Source organism: Tachypleus tridentatus, chromosome 13, assembly GCF_004210375.1.
Source record: "Tachypleus tridentatus isolate NWPU-2018 chromosome 13, ASM421037v1, whole genome shotgun sequence".
Lineage (NCBI taxonomy): Eukaryota > Metazoa > Arthropoda > Merostomata > Xiphosura > Limulidae > Tachypleus > Tachypleus tridentatus.
Window position 1 is genome coordinate 234195818 of NC_134837.1, and position 23204 is coordinate 234219021.

General features: G+C 32.7%; 1 long non-coding RNA gene and 1 pseudogene across 3 annotated transcripts in view; one reads left to right on the top strand and one right to left on the bottom strand.

Annotated features, from left to right (window-relative positions):
• Positions 1 to 9450, bottom strand: part of LOC143238711 (sex peptide receptor pseudogene) — an 82810-nt pseudogene extending 73360 nt beyond the window's left edge. The window contains exon 1 of the transcript XR_013020723.1: positions 9260 to 9450. The product of XR_013020723.1 is annotated as a sex peptide receptor pseudogene (transcript). The remainder of the gene's footprint in view (positions 1 to 9259) is intronic.
• Positions 2580 to 22164, top strand: LOC143238712 (uncharacterized). Of its 2 annotated transcripts, none has more exons than XR_013020724.1 (5): positions 2580 to 2830; positions 4705 to 4817; positions 7299 to 7503; positions 11185 to 11288; positions 21889 to 22164. It is a non-coding gene; the product is annotated as an uncharacterized LOC143238712 (long non-coding RNA). The 2 variants fall into 2 exon arrangements; XR_013020725.1 differs by lacking the exon at positions 21889 to 22164 and adding an exon at positions 19734 to 20973.
• Positions 22165 to 23204: the final 1040 nt, after the last annotated feature.

Consider the following 23204-nt stretch of genomic DNA (forward strand, 5'->3'; position numbering starts at 1 on the left):
AGCTGTCCTTCACAAATATCTTGTGAATTCGTCTTTGTAGAAGTCAGTTTTTTGAAGATCAATTATCTGTTTGAAATACAATATACTAGTAGATCAGCTAATACTATGTGAGTATGCACACACATAGTGGAATCAATAAAAAAGTTAACTCGTCACTTTGAAGTGAATTACAGAGTTGAAATTACTCCAACTTTTTCATGCACCATTGCTAGATCTCAAAGAAAATACATAGAGATCTAGCAATATTTCATGAACAGCCTTGGGAGATCCATTAATCGGATAAATAGAAGATAGTTATTTTCATTAGGCTGTTGCAAATCGTTTCTAGTGCCTCCAAGTGTCATTAGCAGAATATGGAAATGATTCCAAACTTAATAGATGGTAATTTGTACACATGGATACAGTGGACAATCCAACATACAATGAAACGACTGTTATTTGTTATTTCGAGTTCGCAGCAATCGAAGAGACAATGCTTTGGTGTTGAATGAGATATTCGAAGTCACACCCGAGATCCTTGTAAGCGTGCAGATAATTTGAATAAAACCTCAAAAAGACAGTCTATCTAACAAATGTTCAGCAAAATATATTTTATTCATAGCAAAACATAAAATGGTACATTTGTAATGTATAATTATTTTTCAAGGTGACAGCAACATGAGCGGTAATATTTTTAAAAGTTAGTAGCCCTTTACTAAGCAGCCCAATATCAGGTTTAAACACATTTGATGAGAACCAGATCTGCCAGTTTTCATAAAGGAACATATATATTGTAGTAGTGGAGGTATGAAGTGCAATAAAACGATTTTAGTATGTATCTATCTCTACATCCTAAAAAGTAGCCTTTGGTGTTGCCACGTGCTGGTGTAATTGGCCCTCGTGTATAACGAAACTTAGAAATTTTAAGAACTGTATATTGGCTGGATAAAGTTGTATTCACGCTAACTGGTATTCAGCTACACGACCTCACTGAGAGTGTAGGAGAAATGCGTCACTTCTCCTTAGGCAGCGTCAAGCATTAAAAGTGATCTGATAACAGCTTTTTCAAAGGATTGATTGATAACGACGCAGGACCTTATCAACACTACTTTTAAGCATTCAAGTATACATTTGCTATCCTGGTATCATACTCCATATTGAAGTTCAATAAGATGAATTATAACGGTCTAGCCCCACATGTACAAAATATTCATCTGCAATAGCAGAGATAACCCATTATGAATGTTGAACTTGAGAACAAATGACTAAAATTATAAATTTTGAGATTACACGTATTGCATTGAGAAAAAATTTTACTTGTTTATAGTTTAAGCACAAAACCTCTATACTAATGAATTTCACATTTCTTTCCAGTGGTACAATATGAAGTTTATTGAGCAGCTGTTTCAGACACCCCACAGTTGCTTGTCGAAGTAGACCATAGTAAATGGCTTTACCTTCTCTTCTATATCCCTTTGAATTCATTGTTGCCACCAAAAGGGCTTAAACTTCAAACCTGAGCTCTGTCCTAGTGGCGTTATTTTCTTATGGTTTCTGAGGCGACGTTCTGTGGGCTTATCTTTGATCACAAGCTTACTTTCATTTCTCACCTTAAGCACCATTGTGTCAAGTGTACAAATGTACCGAACATCCTTCATCTTCTCTATATTCTGCCTCTTAAGGAGCAGGTAAATATTCCATGCTCAAGATCTATTACGCCCTCATAGATCTGTCAATGATTTGTGAATCTGCCAGACTCTTTGCCTTGAAGATATTGGATCCTGTACGTTATCTGGGGCTTTAGCACTGCACGGAGACTTTCTGCACTTTGCCAGTCCAGTGTGTGTAAACTGAGTCCCACAAATATTGCAATATGCTTTCAAGCTTCGACCCTCACCACCGCAACCAACCTTGGGTTGTTTTTTTCTTTGTATCCGGCAGAGCTGGCTGATTTATGTCTGTTATTGGATGACATTACTGAGTCCAATGATCAGGTCATTCCGCTTTAGCTCATTACCATCCCCCACCTGTGACCTTTCTTTAAGTAATCTGAGGAAGGCAGATACTGCGTATCTGAAATACTATATATTTTTCACTGAATCTCTTATGAACCATTCTTCTGTTCTTGCTTATATGGATGGTTCAGTGGTGAATCACAGGATTCTCTCTACTCTTTCCGTGTCACTGGCGAACTGTATGCCATTTCTCTGTCTTAGATCAAGTAGAAACTAATCGGTACACTAACTGTACTATTGACACTGACTTGTTTAACTCTCTACTGGTTCCTGAACTGCTAAAAGTTAGTTTCAACCCTGTTCTTATGGACATTGTGAAAGGATTGATCAGTTTTCTATATCTTCTGTTTTATACAGTTTCTCTGGATGCCTATCCATGTCTGTATTCTATGGAACAAGTATGTTGACATTGCAACTAAATCTGTCTGCTCTGGTGTTGTAAGAGCTGTGCGTGTCCCATATATGGACTTTGGTCTTGTGATCAAGGTTGGGCTTTATGCCAACTGGCAGTCTATTTGGGTTGAGCATCTTCATAACAAGCTTTTTCAAACCAAACCTTGTATTCTTGTTTAACTATCTCTTTCCCGTAAGGATTGGAAGGGGAAAGTTGTATTAGTTAGGCTATAAGCTGGTCACACTTTTTAATTCATCATTTTCTTTCTTATTGGATAGATCTACCAACGTGTGGCCTTTGTGATATTGATGTCTTAAATACTCACATTTTACTTTCGTGCTACCTTACAAACGTCAGCAGCGGCACCAGTTTAAAGGCACCTTTTTAAGGGTTTATTTACGACTGACATTGGACGACGATGGAGACATAGTCCAACTTCATTGTGTTTTATGTTTTTTGATTTTCATTAGCCTTTTTACTTCTATTTAGTTCTTACCTAATACTTGAGCATTGTTTCCCTTTTAAGCTATTTTCTTTTTAGATTTTATTGTATTTCACTTACAGCATTTTTATGACTTGTTTGGCGCAGTTAGTTTAGTTCCATTGCGCCAATAAACGTTAAATAAGTAACCTTTGCCATAAATTTTGCTCTCAGTGATATAATTAAGCGTGAATTAAGATACATTTGTCTTTAGTTCTCATTGATCCGAAATAAAAAAGGTATAATTTATATACATAATAGACCTCGAACTCAGGTTAGATAATTGGTTTTCATGTATAATATTAAAGTTATAATTTGATTTGGTTGCATTTATTGTTGCTAAGCAAAAAGTTATACATTGGGTTCTCTGTTCTCTGTCCACAATAATTATTGAAACCCGATTTTTATGGTTATTAGCCTGAATGTAGTCTTATTGATGAATCACTGGGGGCCAAGTATATTTTATAAATTCTATATCACAAATGCAAACAATGACAGGAAACTTGACGTCTTAGTATGGGTTTCTGTTCCCGTTTATTAAAAACTATATTTTGGAAAATATTTTCGACTTAACTTTGATATACAAAATTAGCCTCTGAAGTGTAATTTAGATGGTTGTTTTTTAAATTACTGTTAATAACTATAAACTGTAAAGGAACAATATAAATCGTAGAATTTATACATTATTTGATCAATTCCAGATGAAGATAGTTTTTAATTCATCTAAAATATAAGTTTTTGATAAACCTAAAAGCCTTTTAGAAGATTAATTACTAACATTTTTCAATATTATTCAAGCCATCTCCAATAATTGACTTGTTAATTTTGAAAAAAATATCAACGAGTAGAAAATAAAAGAATCTGTGATTGAGAAAAGACGGATCCTGATAGAAAATAATATGATATAAATTTAAAAAGTGATACATATAACAGTTTTATTACGTATATTGTACAAGAGGGAACAAAATAACAATTGCGTAGTTAAAACTAAAACGTAAAATATAGGAGAAAGATTAATATGTAAGTGCTAAAATACTTTAAAACTGTTGTAATCTAATAAAATATACTACAAATAAATCCTTAAAACATCCAACTACCTTCAACAAACAAAAGAAATTTTTATAAATATCCACCAAAGAATAAAATAACAAAAGATTACACACAAAACTAAATACTTATCGCACATATTCTACTACAAACAATAATAAAGATTTAGCAGATACAAACAACCGTCAACAAGTCATGTCAAAATACAAAATCCTAACATATTTTCACATTAAGTAATATGAAGACTGACATGAACTTTGACTTAATCCTTTCTATACATGAGAGGGAGTCACGGTTATTGCTTCTCAGAGCGTAACTACTCAATTAAGTTATGTTCAACGCAGGGAAAGCTAATTAAATATTACCCCAAATCGACTTAGATCCGTATAATTTGATATGGGTCAGACTATTCTGTATTTCACGAAATTTAAAAACATTTGAATGGATTTAATTAAAAAAACACATGACAAACATTTCATTTCGTTTCACAGTTTCACTCGTGATGCGCAGAGCTGAGATTGCCCATTTTGTAGCTTTATATTAAACTACAAACAATCATTTCATTTTTAATTTGTATTCACAACATTTAGCTTTATATATACAATACGTTTCAACTTGCTTTGTTTTTCTAAAATATTTTTGAAACTTTATTTTGGCCATTGAAGTAGTCACGATTTCAATTACAACTTGCAAGAAAGCCTTATAAATTGACAATTGTATCAGTGACTTGAAGCCTGACCATTCAAAATGATGTCAGGTTTATTGATAGGTTAGTTTGTTTGTTTTAGAGTAAAGCACCACTCGGATGTACGCTGGGTCCACCGTGGAGAACTGAACTCCAGATTTTGAAGTTGAAAGTCCGTAGATTTTACGCTATTCCACTAGAAGACGGTTAGACTGGGTAATAAAATTTTCCAAACGATATTCTTGGTTGAAAATAATTTATGTCTAATAAATATCAAACAATTAGAAGTTATGTTACTTATATGCGTTGTTTGAATATAATTAACATTGAATATATAAATACTGGAGTAGCTAGAATATCATGCTTCTTTTATCTTCCTCTTTTTAATTTTTATAAGACATACCTGAGGGCTTGTTATTGTATTTTCAAACTAGTAATTTTTTTTTAATTAGTGAACAAAAGTAACGTCTAAAATACTATAGGAAATACCAGGCGTGTAGTTTGTTCTAAAGTCGTTTAACTGTCCACTTAATTCTATTGTTCTTCTTTGCAGGCTATTCACCTATTCATATTCTCATGAGAACTATAAGTTACTTCTCACATCGAGTTATTCACTAGACACAAGTAATTTATATCATGTTTTATGCAATGATACATAAAATGTGCTTGTTACTACTATATTTTGAAATATGTTTTTCAGTTACTAGCTCTTCCCAATATTTTATTACCTTACCCTATGTTTATTAATAGACGCCTGCAATAATAAATAGTCAGAAAAAAAATCGAGATAAAAACAAGACACGTTTAACTGTATTTTTCAGGGATGATAGGTTCTTAGAAAATAAGAATTTATTCTTTGAGAGTGACAGATTTAAAAGATATTCAAAAATGTAAATTTTAATTTTATACATTGTTTTTGGCAATTTTCACTAAGTATATTTTACAAAATGGCAAAACATCAAATATAAAATCCTAGTACGTAAAGAGGTTTTAAAGTAATACAGTTATTTCTTTTCTTAAAATTTGAAACCTAATATGTAAATGTGCTTTCAACGCATGAAAAGTGTTCATTGTGAAATTTTTAGTCAAACAAATAAGATACTTTCAGTATGATTAGGTTGAATAGTGTTTCCAGTCTTCTTTTTAACAAATAATTTAAAAAAAACTCGCTCAGTAATACAAAGCCATTACAACATAAATGTCAAAAAGAGTGAATATTTTTGAATAGCAGAATCTTCAATATCACGTATTGAAATAAGATTGAAAAGTTAATACAAACGATAAAACAGTAGAAAAAAGATCCAGAAGAAAGATACCTAACTAAATGACGACCAAGAGAGAGAAAAGATCATTTGGAAGCGAAAGATATCGATTTAAGGGAAGAGATACGAGATCAGATTTAATAGTTAAAGAAGAATTATAACAAAAATCAATCCAACCAAACACAAGATCAAGGAAATGTGCAAATGGACATCAATGAAGTGGAAATGAAAGTATAAAGCAATGCCTCTCAAATCAAGATAAAATGTCATCAATAGAGCAAACAGACAGAATAGAAGGATGTAAGTCAAGGTTAGAAGTAGATCAATGATTTTTATTCAGTGTCTAAAAGATAAGGCGTTTGGAAACTGAACTGGCGAGATGAAAAATCAAATCAACAACAGCCCTCTCTGCTTATCTTTAAAAAAAATTCAACCTCGAACATCATTTGCTTTATCATGTGAACTAGCTGAACCTACTTTTCTCTCCTTTTTACTACCACTACTACTGTGCCATTTATACTATCAAGACTTGTCTGAAACACTCCAAATACACCATTACCTCATAAAATTACAGATTTAAGCATGCACACTTAACAACAGCACCTAGTCAAAACATTAACAGATTTAACAAACAAGTAATATAACAGCGTTCTTATGTACAGTTTGAAATTATTTTTAAAGTAAAATAATCCAATAGTAAACATCAAATTGCTCATTTAGAAAGACAAGCGTTAACACCATTAAATATTCCTCCAACATAGTTTGTTATAACAATTACAAAAGTAAAAGAAGTAAACCACAGGTGGTAAGGTATTTCAATCGTCACATGTCAGGAATTACAAACAAATTTTTTTAGAAAGTATAAAATGCTTCCAAAAAGATGCCAGAAAATATAAATTACCTGGTCACTGGGAACATCAATAAAAATAATTCACTTCTACCTCTGGCAAGGCAGTATACTTCTACTTAAAGAAATCAATGTGTTGGTGCAATCACTGAGATAAACCAAGTATTTTAAATATTTTTGTTGGAATATTTGTTCATTATCCTGAAAGAAAATCTACGTAATTTGAATAATTATGTGGAAATCCTATAATGAAAATGTAGATAAGTTGTCTTCTTTTATACATTATCAATGGTTCCTACATTTTTCCTACATTTAGAAAAATTCACGGAAATGGCTTTGATTTAGATGACTTTATCTATTTTTATGGGTGGTTGGGATTAGATAATAGAACAAACATTATAACAGATAACGTAGTTTTAGTTATTGATAATTTTTGTTCAGTTTCTAAATTATTTTTCGAGAGAATTCGTTATTGTTATGATTAATAAATGTACATATATGTATATATTTAAACATTTTACATTTATTTTACCTTAAGAACTAACTATTTTTGTAACAGATAGTTGATTTTAGTTATTTGATTTTAAGTTCATACAACATTTGTCGAGATCCATCTGTGCTAGCCGTTCCTCAATTAGAAGTGATACAGGGAAGACAACTATTCAACACCACCCACTACCAATTCTTCGGCTACTCTGTAGGAAAGAAAAGTAAGCTTGACTGTCACAATAAAATGTTTCCACAGATGAAGGGGCGAACATGTTCTGTGAGCTAATTCGAGTCCTGAACAACAGTAAGAATAATTTAATACTAAAGCAATTGCTAATAAAGATTATTAGACGATCTTCAAAACTCCCATTTCAATACGGGTCGACGTTTCTTTAAACGAGTAAAAATAACAATAATTACCAATTTCAAAATTACAGATTAACAATTTAAGAATTAAACAGAGAGAAAACCAGCAAAAATATATTTTAATTTGTATTAATTTGACAGATTTAAAACAAAATTATTGCTTGTTTAAAAATATATCGATAAAAAATGTAATTTATTTATTTTAATAAATGCTGTAAATTTTGATCAGTGTGATCCTTCGTCTAACCAACGAAACAAAAATTTGAAATATTGTCAGTATATATAAAAATGATCGATATTTCGATTTTTTTTCAAATTCAGAATGAAGAAAAAAACTAACGTGGAAAAGCATTACTCGGCAAATCAATTTGATATTTCAGTTTTAAAGAGCACATATTTGTGTAATTTCGAATATTCGAGCAAACCTACATAAGAATTATCTTGGCTAGCCCATTTTACTCACAATAAACTCTTGGGTTAACCTAATAGAAATGTAGGATTTCACCAGACACCTCCCGGTCTCAAAATGATCTAATAATTAGCATAGCAAACCATGAACCCTTGCATTCATGGTCTGCTGTGCTAAGTACTGCATTACACGATGTGTTTCAAAGATCGTGACGATATGATGAATACGAAAAATCGTCTTTACTTATTATTTTATATTTATGGTCGGTGTACTTATTTTATCAAACTGGCATAGCCTAATGGTTAGTATGCTTCACTTGCTATCTACTGACCGAGGATTCGAATCCTGTCACCGAACATCATTAGCCTTTCAGCTGCAGAATATATATAACATGACGTTCAATCTGACTCTGTTGGTACAGAACGGTTGACAGTAGGTAGTTTTGCTTACCTCTTTAATCACTTCTGAATTATGGATGCCTGGTGTAATTAGTTGTCAAGTAACTTTACGTTAAATTAAAAAAAAAACTAACTATTTTGCTATCCTTATTTAAAATGTGTGTTTTCTTATAGCAAAGCCACATCGGGTTATTTGCTAAGACTACGGACGGGAATTGAACGCCTGATTTTAGCGTAGTAAATCCGTAGACTTACCGCTGTGCCAGCGGGGGAGTATTTAAAATGTTTCAAAATAACTAGTACTGAATTTACCTTATTAGAAAATGCTCCAAAGTGATTAGTTTTTTAGAATAATTTACTTAAGTTTGATTTGGTTTGTTTTGAATTTCGTGCAAAGCTACTCTTGGGCTATCTGCGCCAGCCGTCCCCAATTTAGCAGTTTAAAACTAGATGGAAGGCAGCTAGTCATTACTACCCATCGTCAACTCATGGGCTACTCTTTTACCAACGAAGGATTGAACGTAATATTATAACGCTTCCACGGCTGAAAGGGCGAGCATGTTTGGTGTGACGGGGATTCGAATCTGCGACCCTCAGATTACGAGTTGAGTACCTTAACTACCTGGTCATGTCGGGCCTCCTTAAGTTCTTTTCGAAGATTAATCGTAAGAGGAAAATATATATTCCACAATTCTTGAAGACAGCAGAAGGCAAGTTCAATTCACTACAATAAAAAAATTATTGTTAAAGTGATTATATTTTTATTGTGGAAGGACGTTTTTCGCGTATTTACTAAAATACTCGTCGCAAAGGAATAGACCATATTTTAAAATAATGCAATATTCAATCTATAAAGAATAACTTATTTCTAAAAATGTTGGACAAACCTGATACAAAACTGTTCTCTTATTTTCAAGAAGTGATGAGGTGAACTGGAAGTGAAACCAACAAAATATATCTCAAGGTTTGCGGTAGTGTCTTCACTCTCTCGTCTTCTTCGTCACTGAGGGAAACCAGGCGTGTTCTGTTTTACTAACCCACGTGAGCCGCCAATTTCTCCACCTAACACTCTAATTCATATGCGACGTGCTACACGCTTGCGCATTGCACTCGTTTTAACCACTTATAGAAAGCTATGAACAAATCCATTTTATTCCAGTGCATGATGTTCTTACGTGTTTACAAAAATGAAGGATTAATTATTTAAAACATGAAAGGGAAAAATAATAGATTAATTTGTCGTAAACGTTGAAATTCATTAAAAGAGATAAACGTATTACATTTTTGGATAGTAAAACAATTGTAAGTAGCATAACGTGTAAGTTCATAACTTATAATTTGTGTGAGCCATTACATTATTATAAACAAATAAGGAAATACAATAAGTAGAAAGTTTTCATGAGGGCTTAAAACACATTAATTGTAAAATTTTTGATATACTGTATCTGATTACTAGTTGTCGAAACACGTTCTTTTTTAATCTTGTAATAAATTCCTCTTTGTAGTGAAATTGTACACCATAAACATTTACCAGTACATTCCTCATTAGCTGGTAAGGTACAATATAACGATATACACTACATATTCCCGTGACTAATACATGGAAATAAATACAGGTTCTTTGTATTCGCTTGCAAAACTAACTCTTCTTAATTTTTGGTCCAACAGTTACCTTTGTTGAAATATTAGACTTTCTGTCCGGTTGTAACTGAAGTAGGCTCTGCATGGCCAAGTGGTTTAGATGCTCGACGACCGGGGGTTCGAATTCCCGTCACACCGAATATGCTCGCCCTTTCGTCCGTGGGGGCGTTATAATGTGACGGTCAATCTCATTATTCGTTGACAAAAGAGTAGCCCAAGAGTTGGCTGTGGGTGATGATAACTAGCTGCCTTTTCTTGTGTAGCTTTGTGTGAAATTCAAAACAAGTAAATTGAGGTCTACAAACGTTTCAAATTTCAGTTGTATCTTGGAACTTATCTAAAATTACATTTCTTAGTTACTAAATACCTTTTGAAATGATGGAAGTTTTGTTTTCTTTTTTTTTATAAAATACGTCAGCATTTTCAGGTATTTATGTTTTTAAGCTATATCACCTTGTGTCAGCTTTATTTTCTACTCCACTAACCAAAACCAGTGTTCCGGGAGAGTAAATACGAAAAGGCTATTTACTCTCCTTGGGTTAATCTTGTACAGAAACTGAAGCAGTATAGTTTTGTTAAACTTGTTCACTTCTTTAGCGTAAAGCCACCTGCCCTCTGTGCACTATCGGTAATCGAACTCTGAATTTTAGTGTTATGACTAAACAAGCTAACCGTTTTCGCACCGGGAAACTTAACTAACGTACATTAACACTTTACTGTATTATATCCTTTTTTGAAATTACGGATGATTTAAGTTAGTTCGTTGTCTGTAGTTTCGTATTAAAGTAATTGACTCACATAAACGAAAACAACATCATCCTTAATATGTTTTTTTTTCTTTCAACGTCATCTACTGGTTTGATGGAATAAGTAACCGAATCTTATATATGTAAAAACGGCTGGTTTGGGTTGAGAAGATTTTTTACGTAGAGGAGCGAACAACGTTTCGACCTTCTTCCATCATTGTTTTTACATATATATTTTTCTCTAAGAGTGGGTTTTTTCGACATCACTATTTAATTGAATCTTGTTAAGATGGTTACGTTTCAGCTTTTGTAACTGTATTAAAATATGTAGTTCTCATGTTAATTTACAAGTTACGTTACACTGGACTAATGTGTTTGCCATTTAACATTCTGTGGTAAATACTGTGTTTGTGTTTTTCTTATAGCAAAAGTCACTTCACACTATCTGCTGAGTCAATCTAGGAAGAACTGAATCCCTGATTTTAACGTTGTAAATCAGTAGACTTCCATTGCACCAGCGGGGAACCTGGTAAATATAAACTGATCATCTCTGTGTGTAAAGGTTTGATTTTATGTATTCGTTTTCTGTTAGTCACTCTGTATCCAAAAATTGTCTCTCTTTAACACCTTATAATAATATGGTGCCTTACATCGCCTTCTTCATCTTGTTAGCATTTAACTTATTATAGGTAAATGTTTTAAAACACCAATGAAGTGTTAGCATATATATATATGTCTATATATATATAAATCATCTTTTAGTGTTCTGGTACTTGTATGCACAAGAGGAAACATTTTGTGTTTTTGTTAAATGTATATATATATATATATCATGATACCATCAAAGCTGCAATTCTAATGTTAATAAACCAGTAGGCGTAGAAACATAAATATCACTCTAAAACTAGAGCAACAGATTAAATGGGTAATGGCGTGTAAGAAATATATATGTATGCATGGTAAACGAATAAAAAGACATTCCAAAAATATTAACCGACCATCTACACGAAGCCATTTGACGCATAAATCCTGGAAAAGCTCGGTAAAAAGCACAATATACGCACAAACATAAAAAAAGGCACTATTCTAAGATCTATTCGTACTTTCACGAGGTCTTACAGGTGGGTGATGGAAGAGTGATGAAAGTAATAAATCACCTTAAGTACCACTGCCCGTAGCAACAATGGTTGACAGTTTAGTTCCAGTTAGAATAACAACAAAAACGTTCACGATAGGGCATCTAGAACCAACAGAAAGGGTTATTCGTGTTGTAAGAAGAAGTGTGGATAATGGCTAGCGTCAAATGACCGCTATTGTAACAGCACAGATGTGAATGTACTCTAATATCATCACAGGTTGACTTCATAATATATACTACACAGGCAGAGTAGTTTGAAAGGAAGTTATCCCACATCTCCCAGGAATATTGTACATTGGAATTTAGTTTGATTTTGAATAAATCTGCATTTTCCGAACACTTGACATCCATGAATACAACAAATTTACTCCAAGAAGATATCGCTGAATCTCTTTCAAACCATAGTAAAATACAAAAGTGTTTCTATTGTCGTGAAGGTTGCTTCTGTGTGAAATTTGGTAACTATAACTAGTGGTATGCAAAAGGACAGTTGCATCTAATATATACAGCTGCTGATCAAGTCATCTACCTTTTTAATTTAACGCTTTTAAGCAGGATGAGACTTCTCATTCAACCAGAGTTATTAAACGAATGACTTATTTATGACACTCCTGTAAGCAGACAAATCACCAGATGTCAATCCTATCAAACATGTATGGTGCTTTCTTCTCTGTGAAAGCATACTTTAAACGACATATTTTAAGAAACACCTTGATACAAGTTCTTTGCCAACAGGAGGACGACTCATTAGGTTTAGATCTCTGATCTTGTAAATAATAAACATAACCCTGATCCTCCTATAACTATTGTAAACGACAAGTCCACTAACGTGAGTTATAACGCTAAAGTTTGTGTTTTAATACTCTTGGTGGACACATTTTTATAGCTTCTTAAAAGAGCCTGACATGAACAGGTGGTTAGGGTGCTCTGTCTGTTGGTCGAGAGTTCGAATTACCTTTCACACTAAAAATGGACTTTATAATGTGACGGTCAATCCTACTATTCATTGGTAAAAGAGTAGCCCAAGAGTTAGCAGTGGATGATGAAAACTAGCTGTCTTTCCTCTAGTTTTACACTGCTAAATTAAGGACGGCTATCGTAGATAGCCCTCGTGTACTTTTGCACGAAATTAAAAACAAAAAACAAGCAAACAAAAAACAAACAAGCTCTTTAAAAGAATTAGTGCTTGTTCTGCTATAATAAGAATCCGATACGTCCTACGTAAGTGTAATATAGGAATAGTAAGTGGTAATTATCACTAATTTAATCGAATTGTAAATTTATTTATTTTACGGGAACTTATCCATAAAGCCTGGTCCGGCATGGCCAGCTAACTAAGGCACTCGACTCGTATTTCGAAGGGCGCGAGTTCGAATCCCCGTCATACCAAACATGCTCGCCCTCTCAACCGTGGGGCGTTGTTATGTGACGATCAATCCCACTATTCGTTGGTAAAAGAGTAATCCGAAAGTTGGCGGTGGGTGATGATGGTTAACTGCCTTCCCTCTAGTCTTACACTGCTAAATTAGGGACGGCTAACGCAGATAGCACTCCAATATTTTTGCGTAAAATCTACAAAACTTTTTATTGTAAAGCTTAAAAGGTATTCATCACGTGTCAGTTTGTTTTTGAATTTCGCACAAAGCTACTCGAGGGCTATCTGTGCTAGCCTGAGTGACATTTATTTTCTCATTTCACCGTTTTATTAAACTCTGTCAAGCTAAGTGTGTCTACTTGTTTTTTTTTCTAAATAAAATGCATAACCTAGTTGGTGCTTGTATCCTGTAATACTTAAAACTACCAATATTTTCTTATGATTTCAACTCAAATACTTTCGCAAGAAACAGTTTGTTTGTTAGAAATTCGACTACATTTTAATAAGAACCAATAGCTCATAGAATAGTATGGGTATTAAATGTATTACTATGATAAGAATATTTAAAATATGTCTATTGTAAAGATTAGAAAGTAAAAATTGTTTAAGAAATATACCACAAGTTAGTAGTAATATTAATTATAAGTGGTTAAATATCGTTATTATTAGAATAATCATATATATTTATGTCGCGAATTCTGAAATAAATTATTTTAACGCCAAATTTTATTTCGTAAGCAGGCAATTGTACCCTAAATTGTTAGGAACTAATCACACTACAATTCACATTTCAATTGTTGTTGTAATTAAACATGAAGCTACACAATTGGCTAACGAAAGGTAAAGGTATCGAAACCCGGATTTTGTAATTGTAAGTCAGCATACATACCACTGTGCTGTTGTGGGACTCATTATTCAAAATATGACGTATCTTAAAGAATGAACATGTAGATTTATCATACGTTATTACTGAGCGAGTCTCAGCGTGACTGAAATGCTCAACACAGTTAAGATTTTATAGTCCATGAAATAATTTAAGCTGATAGACTAACTTAATCTTTTCGCGTCACTAGGGACGGATATTCTTGCTTGTAGTGTATAAGAGTTATTAGTAGCTGTTTCAAGTGGGATGTCGTATATTGATTGGTACGGGGATGCTAGTGCGGAGTGTCCCTAGCTCTGGCTCTAGACATAATCTAAACTATGTTGCTAAAGTTAAAAAGATAATTTACAATTTCTCTTTTACGGGTGGCGTTTCAAAAGGACGAAAAGGTGTTCATTTTGTTCAGTTTAGAAGTCTTATATCATTGAGGCAGATTTTCATTCATCAATAAATTTTGATCATATTAAAGTTTAATATTTAATAATTATAATTTAATAACGTACTGTATCCATATTGGCAATGCTGTTGATATGTGATCTTTTTATATACATGTTTATGGCTACTCAAAAAACAGTACATACAATGCAAAAAAAACTTGATTCGTATTTTTTTTTCCTCGATAAACAACAACTAGAGATGATTATGACTAGTAACATTCCAGAAGCAGATCTATTAATAGACTTACTTTTTGGTTGCTACGTCCAAATTTTTGGCATTATTTTCAGACACCCTCTTGTATCATTTAACGAGAGAATCAAAGCTGACTAAGTTCATTAACTAGTAGCATGCACTGATTACACATTTCGGCCTACATTTAGCCTTTGCTGTTTGACCATTTAAGTGTCTAAAAATCATATTTTAAAACTTATTCTCACAAGTTTAAGAAGCTGGAGCATTCTTTCCTTTATACAAAACTCATTTTCTATGAGATTTAATTCTGTGATTTTCACAAAGTTTTAGTTCAGTTTTTTCATACTAACACTTAAGTCATCCCGAGAACATATTAGCACACTAAATCACCAAAGAAACTCAGGTACATAAATAATGTTGTTGAACATATCCGATAGAATCATATAATATTATTACATAAAATGCCTTACACATTTGATTAGTTCTTTTTAATCTATATATCATTTCAGTTAAATAAAGGCTCATCAGTCATACATCTGTATCACATCTGTATTAAAAAACAGGGTATTTAAATGCAAACATTCATAGGATGCAGGTCTTGTAAAATGTCTTGAAGATCAAATTCGCAGATTTAATTAAAAGTTATTATATGTTAAAGTTAAAGTGGTTAGGTGTTAAAACACTGATTTAAAAGTGCCTAAAGCTGTGTAATGATAATAATAACATTTCACCTGTTAGCAACTTTCTCTCTAACCCAGATGGTCAAGTAGGCATATATAAACTATTAAAAGGTTGTATTCAAGTACCCCATTGTGGTAGAGGAGTTTTAAGCGAAAAAGGACATAAGGAAACCAAATGTGTCAATATTTTGATGTAACACTGAATTCAAACTGCTAGATGTTTGCACAATAGTCTGTGCCATAACAAATGTTTTTTTGTTTGTTGTTCAACGGAATGAATGCGCGAATACTTTTGTTACATCAGAATGATAATGTTGTCCATATGCATGATGTTGATCATTTAAAGTTATTAGTAAGACTTTTCAGTAAATATTAATCATTGTTTGTTTGTTTTTTAACTTCGCACAAAGCTATTCGAGGAATATTTGTGCTAGCCGTCCCTAATTTAGTAGTGTAAGACTACAGGGAAGGCAGTTAGTCATCGCAACCCACTGCCCACTCTTGGGCTACTCTTTTACCAACAAATAGTGGGATTGACCGTTACATTATAACGCCCCCACGGTTGAAAGAGCGAGCATGTTTGGCGCGACGGAGATGCGAACCCGCGACCCTCAGATTATGAGTCGAACGCCTTAACACACTTGGCCATGCCGGGCCAAATATTAATCAATCTTTATATGCAAAATCACATTTAAGATTTAGCTCTTAGGAAGTGTTTTTAGGTACTAATAATAGTAATTGATAAAATTAAGTTGATAATGATATTTTCAACAAAAATCATAAAGAAATTAACTTTAAATAGATCATCAATTGCACCAGAACTCTCAGATAGCTTCTGGAACCTAATATTAAAGACAAAAAACAACACTCAAGTCTTTAGCATTATTTCTGTATTATTTAGACATAGAAATACTGCGTTATTATGAAGTTCCTGTTTACATATTTTGACATTTCTCGAGTAAATTATTTTCATCTAACCAATACAGTAGGAACTGGATAATAACTGGAGTCCATTAGAAGATGTTTAATGCAGCAAAATCTGAATTAGTATCACTTTGATTAAGTTTGAAGCATAGAAAGAAACTGGAAGCAATATATTACACAATGGAATAATCTTTATTCAAGCAGTTGCGAACACAAACAATACTCCAAAAAACTTGCCTGCTTGTTTTTGGCAGTTGCTCTTTAATCAATTTCAGTTAGGAACATTGTCAGCAGTTTGCAAATCAATAAACAAAGATGCTATGTTTAAGACCTTTTGGTGGGTAAAGAAGGTACAACAATCAACTTGGATGCTTTTATGTTGTGGTCGAACACTGTGAGAGCTTCCTCTGCTAATGTTTGTACAACCATCACTGGGTGAGTCATCTCTCACATGTTTGAACTTTTCCAGCACTTGGATGAACTTTATTATAATACATGTTACGCGATGGTTGTTTTTTGGTTTCGAAGATGTTAATTATTCTGGATACTGCGGCAATTCTCTCCCTGACACCCACTGGTTGGACGTTCCAGCATACTGGGATGAGTAAAGGTAGACTTAACTGACTCTGGATTCACAGGGATCCGTTTAGATTTTGGTGTGTGCTACTTAAGCACACTGGGCTCAGTTGGGATGGAGTTGTTAATAGGTGACATGGTCCGTAGCAGTATCTTCTCTGTTAATACTATATTTACAATCCAATGGCTGGTGATCTAGGATATAAGATCCACTGAATATACGGGCAACTCAGAGTCTATATATCTGATTAATTAGCAAGCAACTCATTTATGCCCATCGGTTTTAACTTTACCTTGCTGAACTTTAGGTCGGCCATCGTAGTTGTCAAGACTACTGAGTAGTGCATCCAGAAATTTCTCAAAACTTTCATAATACTGACTTTCTATATTTTAAAGTGGTTTCTTGAGTCAGCCATCACAACTGAAATATTTCCCCAATAAAATATTTGAAAATAAGATACAGTGAAAGGTTAAGAACTTGATATTATATAGCAAAAATAGGATTAAAATGCAAAATTAAGCAAGTTCTGTTCAATCATTGCTTAGAATTGTCAGTAAAAATTGCAATAACGTATTTACAATAATCCCTCATGAAAAGTTATTTGAGAAAGAGAATGAGAAAGGTGCTGTGATGTTACAGTTACATTTCTATAGGATTACATGTGCTGTCATATATACCATATATGGAAAATGAATTTTTTTACTTATGAATATCCCATACCACCAAACCTCATTGGGACTCGTATTGGGCCTATCACAGCCTATTCTCTCCACTTTTGCCATCCACTAATAAAAACTCACAACTACCCTAAATGCAATCAGGTATTTTTATGTGCTGCTTGGCTGTTCCAAAAACAGAGTCCTGTGTATAATAAGAAAAAAATAGGGTAGAAAATAGACCAATCACTACAAAAATGTATTAACATCAACATTTCCTTTCGTTTCACTCTCCTTTTCAGGTAATACCATGAAACAGTTAGCTAACTCAGAGAGTCTTATAGACGGTGAAATCACTCAGCATATTTTAAAACTTTTGTATCAACCAGGAAGTCTATTACCACCGCGTCTTTACAAACACACATCAAGCCCCATACAGCTATAATAGAGATGGTTTGATAACCGAAATTTCAGTACAAGTTGACAAATAGTTCCGACTCGGGCCTTATTAGTTTCATGGAACAGAACAATAGTTCATTTCTATTCCTTCTGCGTTTTTATTCTGCTATTACTATTCCAGCTGCCACTGGTTTTAACTATATCTCATGGAAGAACTTAATAACAATGAAAGCTGATCCATCTAAATTCACAGTAAAGACTGCATTTCTTTTTTGTAATGCATCATTAAATATCAGTGTGACATTTAATTGAGCTCTTGCATCATTACACTGTATTTTTAACATAAATCTCTTGTCCAAAAATTCTCAGCACACTTCAGCTTGTGATGTACTAACCATCAGGAATTTAGTGAAGTGAGTTTACACAGGTATTTCTACAAGTGGATAAGTGTTAGATTATTGCCCTCTACTTATAGAATAGTAAGTTATCAGGTTAATCTATTGACATTCTATGATCTAGGCTTCTTTTTGACTCATGACTTCCGTGGTAGAATACCTCCCTGTCCTGAGTGGTTCAGTATTTACTCCTGGGTTCACCTTCATCAGTCTATTCTTGCTGTGTCACCTGCTAACTAAACGACTTCTTCTTGTGAATGGATGTAGTCCACCAGCAGCATTTACTGCCTCTCTCTGATGGTCGCAAATGGTACCAACCAGAGTTTAGGGTAGAACTGCTCTATATTGCAACTGCCTAAGAGTATTATAAAAACTGTTACATTAGATCTTTTTCTCTCAAGCTTCACACAATTGTGGTTGTTCTTGGTAGTCTGTACCTCATGTTAATTTAGGTTCGCCAGAAGAGAGAGAATGTGGGTGGGTCTGGTTTTGTAATCAAAGCACATGGTAGTGTGTCGTACGGCTCCATCAACCAACTGCAGATCACAATGTGTGTTTTTAACAAGAGTAATAGTTTGGTGATTTTCTATTTATTCAGATAGTTTCATGTATAAAGAAAGATTTTTTAAGGAAAGTGGATTTTGATACATTTTTTGAGATATATTTGTGTTTAAATTTGAATATATTTCAAAGTAGTTTTATCTCATTTGCCCTGTTCTAAAATGATAGATATTTTCTATATGGCATTATAAAAACGAAAACGAGTGACATGGGAAGAGAAAAATGTATGCATCTTAAGATATAGGTATCATCCACTGCACTGATAGCCACTCTCTCTAGAGTATAACAGATGTTGCATTTATGGGTGCATCATCTCACCTACTGGTGCTTTCTATACACAAGGCACTACGTTACAGTATAGCAGGCACTCTTTCTCATGAAATTATGCATAATACACTAACAAACTGGATTAGTTCCATGAGTAACTGTTACAAGAAGAACTTAATGGTTGACTGACTTTCTAAGTCTAGAGTATGAGCTCAGTATGCACAAAAATTCTGAAAGAAAATGTGTTAGAGAATAATTATTGCAGAGATGAGAAACATATGATAATTTTTATACAACAAAATATTAACAAAATTATCTGCAAACAAACAATACATAAATTCAATCGGAATAAATTCCAAGTCATGTATCATATAAATTATATTCGCCACATACTTTGCCAGTGTAAATCTAGTGACCTTTAAAAGCCACTTATATGTGATAACCTATCATTAAATTACGGTAAAAGTGATACGGTTTAATTTCTTTGAGCTAAAGGAAATGGGATACATCCAATATTGCGTGACTTCTAAACCTCTTGCCTAAGAGAAGTTCTTACCTTGTAAGATGAGCAGCCTGAACCTAGAGGAAAAGTGACACTGGATATGGCACAGGACTAGAAGTTTTATGATTATAAGAGAGGCAACATGCCCAGGGCTTATTTTTATGTAGATGTAACTAATTCAAACATTCAAGCTATTGAGGAAAGTGCATTTTGTTCAATGTTATTTTTTGTTTGTAAATAACACCAGATAAAACCTAATAACAACATAGCTCAAAAGGGTTTTTTTTCATAAAAATGTGATATTTTTGTGTAAAATCATGAAATATTTTTGAACAACATGTCTTATTTTCGAAAACAACGTCAGAGAATAAACTTTAGCTATAGAACACAGATATAATAAGGCCTTACCTTATAAAATATACCACTATTGATATACCTTATAGTCTTTATTGTATTTTGGAAATTTGAAAATAAGAAATGAAATGGCTTAGCACCTTTTTCTTTCCGATACGCGATAAGATTCTCAAACTACTATAATGACGTCTTTTGCACTTTTCAATTTTTAATTAAAAGGTTCATAAATTGAGGATTAAAATATGAACTTAGAAAGTTAACAACTTGTAACAGAGTTAATATTGTACATATATTTCAAAATCTATGTTTCTTTCAGTTTAATATATATTTATAAATTCATGTAAATTATATTGTTAAATGTGTATTGCTAAAGTTCCGCCAACTCCTAAAATTTGTAGAAGATTCTACTGTAAGAATCAACAATGTACTATGTGTGTAAGTAAAATACTGTTGTCAATTGAACGTTCGAGAACCTTGCATAAAGTTTATAAATCGACGCGCCAAAAGGTAGTTTTCATATTATTGTTGGTTTTGATACAGTTAGTATACTAAAAATCTCAAAAGCTGTAATTGTGGAAAAAGCTTTCTGATAGAAAAATTACAGATTTTTTGACCAGGAACGTTTATAGATTTCGATTAGTACAAACCGTTTAACTTCAGAGAATTAATCTCGGACATTAGCATTTCCACAAGGGCATTACATATTTTAGTCGATAAGAATAACTCTTGTGAAGAAGACAGCTGATGTCCCATCAAGTGGAACGAACCTGTGTGTCAACACAAAATAAATTCGCTCATCGTGAACTGTTTATAAAATATTCAGTTCCAGACCAGGTAGAATACTCAGTATTGTTTGTACGTTTTTAAACCTTTTCTATACAAATCATTATTTGTAGTAGCTATTTGTAATAAATGTTGTTATAAAATTGTTGTTTGTACAGAGAAATACATTCGTGTTAAGAAAAAAATCTGCAAATATTAGTCTCTTTGGTAAATATCATAAAGTTGATGCATATCGACATTCAAATAACTTTTAAATTAAAATTTCCGGCTATGTGAAATAGTAATACGTAATATAATAAATCGGAAGCTTGTCCGAGATAAATTATAATATGTAACTTAATAAAATGGAGACTAATATCTACTGATGTGCTTAACCAAATACATAATTAAAAGAAAACGTAAATTTGTGTGACAGACGCTTCGTACTAACTCAGCATAAATATAAATATTTCCTAAATGTTCTTTTAGCATTCAAATTACTTGAAAAAAACAGACCTGATTATTTAAATTTTTTTATTGCATAGAGTATAAAGTACAAATAGATTTCCAAAAATAGATAAAAGTAATCTAAGATTTTAATTGTATTTTGAAGGTTAATTAGAATAAGCAGATGAACAACGTTATTTTATGATAAAATGTAAGTAAATTCATGAAAAGGGTGTTACAATAAGTATTTGAGATTATAATTGAACAAATATCACCAAGTGCATTCTAAAAATATACAATTTTACTTATTCCTTATGTTATTTAATAAAAGATATAGCAAATTAGCAACATTTTCAAGGAGAACACTTGTTTTTGTCCACATCCTTTATAACAAATTGGATATGTGTGTTATCTCAGTCTGGTTTAACCTGAAGTTTAACATCACGTATCGATAACTTAGTTTGTTATGTTTTCAACTTAAACATTTGAAAGAAGTATCAAGCTTGTATATTATGTCTTGCAAAGAATATTAAACTGCCAAGAAATTGAAACATTTTCTTTGTTGTTTCCAATATTTAGGGCTGAGATGTAGGACAAACGGGAAGTGTAAACAACAACAGTTGAATGTAAAATCGTTTCGACCTGGAATGTAAAATAAGTTAATCATACTTGAGAAATAATCCTATTAGACAAGTAATGTTTGCTAACACCAGATGGAGAAGAAATTATCAACTCGTTGCAGTCTTGCGTACAAGCTGCAATGAATTCATGCGTTTATCAAGAGATTAAGTAAACAGAATGAATAAATTACTTTCAAAAACAAATAACTTTAATCAGAAGCTTATGTCTCGTTATTTCAAGTCATTTTCAAAGGTTAGTTATTGTGTTTCTTGTTTGCATTAATGCGTTTATGATTATTAAGGAAGCTTGTATAATAGTTTTAACCTTCTTTATTTCAGGAACTTAAATTAATAAGTTTTTCCTAGACAAGACTGGAAAAAGTAAAATAATAATTAAATTAGCTTTCTTTGTTTTAAGTAAAATGGGTATTTTACTTTCTGAACATGAAAATCTATGCTATTACTCAAATAGGTCTTTCAGGAGAGAAAGTCTATTGTAATCATGTTAATTCAACTCGGAAAGTTAAAGGCCTTATATGCTTTTTAAAAGCCACAAAGGAAAAACTATTTTTTGAATATATGAATACATTTAATTTCTAATTTTGCTTTTAATTAATACTTTTAACCAACTCTAGAAAACGCGGGAACGGCAAAACTTAACCGAATCTCACTTTGGCTACCTTTTCTTTATTACCTGAACTAAAACATAAAGTGAACTTTATATACTCTCACGCATTTGAATACAAAACAATAAAAACAAAAAAAAACATTAATTATATTCAGGATATATAAAAGTTATTTTAATAATTCGAAAGAGGCTTTTTTATTGTTTAAGGTATTGAGCCAAACTTTGTTAATTGTAATGTAACAAAAACTTTTCTGTCATAAATCATAAAACTGCACAGTGGGCTATTTGTGCTGGGCTCACCGTTTCCTTCAGAATTTGATTTTTAGCATTATAAGCCTTCAGTCTAACGCTGAGTCACTAGGAGCATACGAATGATTTATTTGTTTGTAATTAAACACAAACTACACATTGGGCTATTTGTGCTCTGCCCACCACGGGTATCGAAAGCCGGTTTATAGCAGTGGGCGTTTGCAGACATGCCCCTGTGCCAGGTGGGGCATAAGAATACTACTTTGTACTTAGTAATTATGAAATAAAAATACATATTTTATAATAGACTTTACATTTCATAAAAACAATTAACGTAATAATTTTGATCCTTTAAGAAACTTAAAGTCAACTTGAACATGTAGTAAAAGTAATTATTC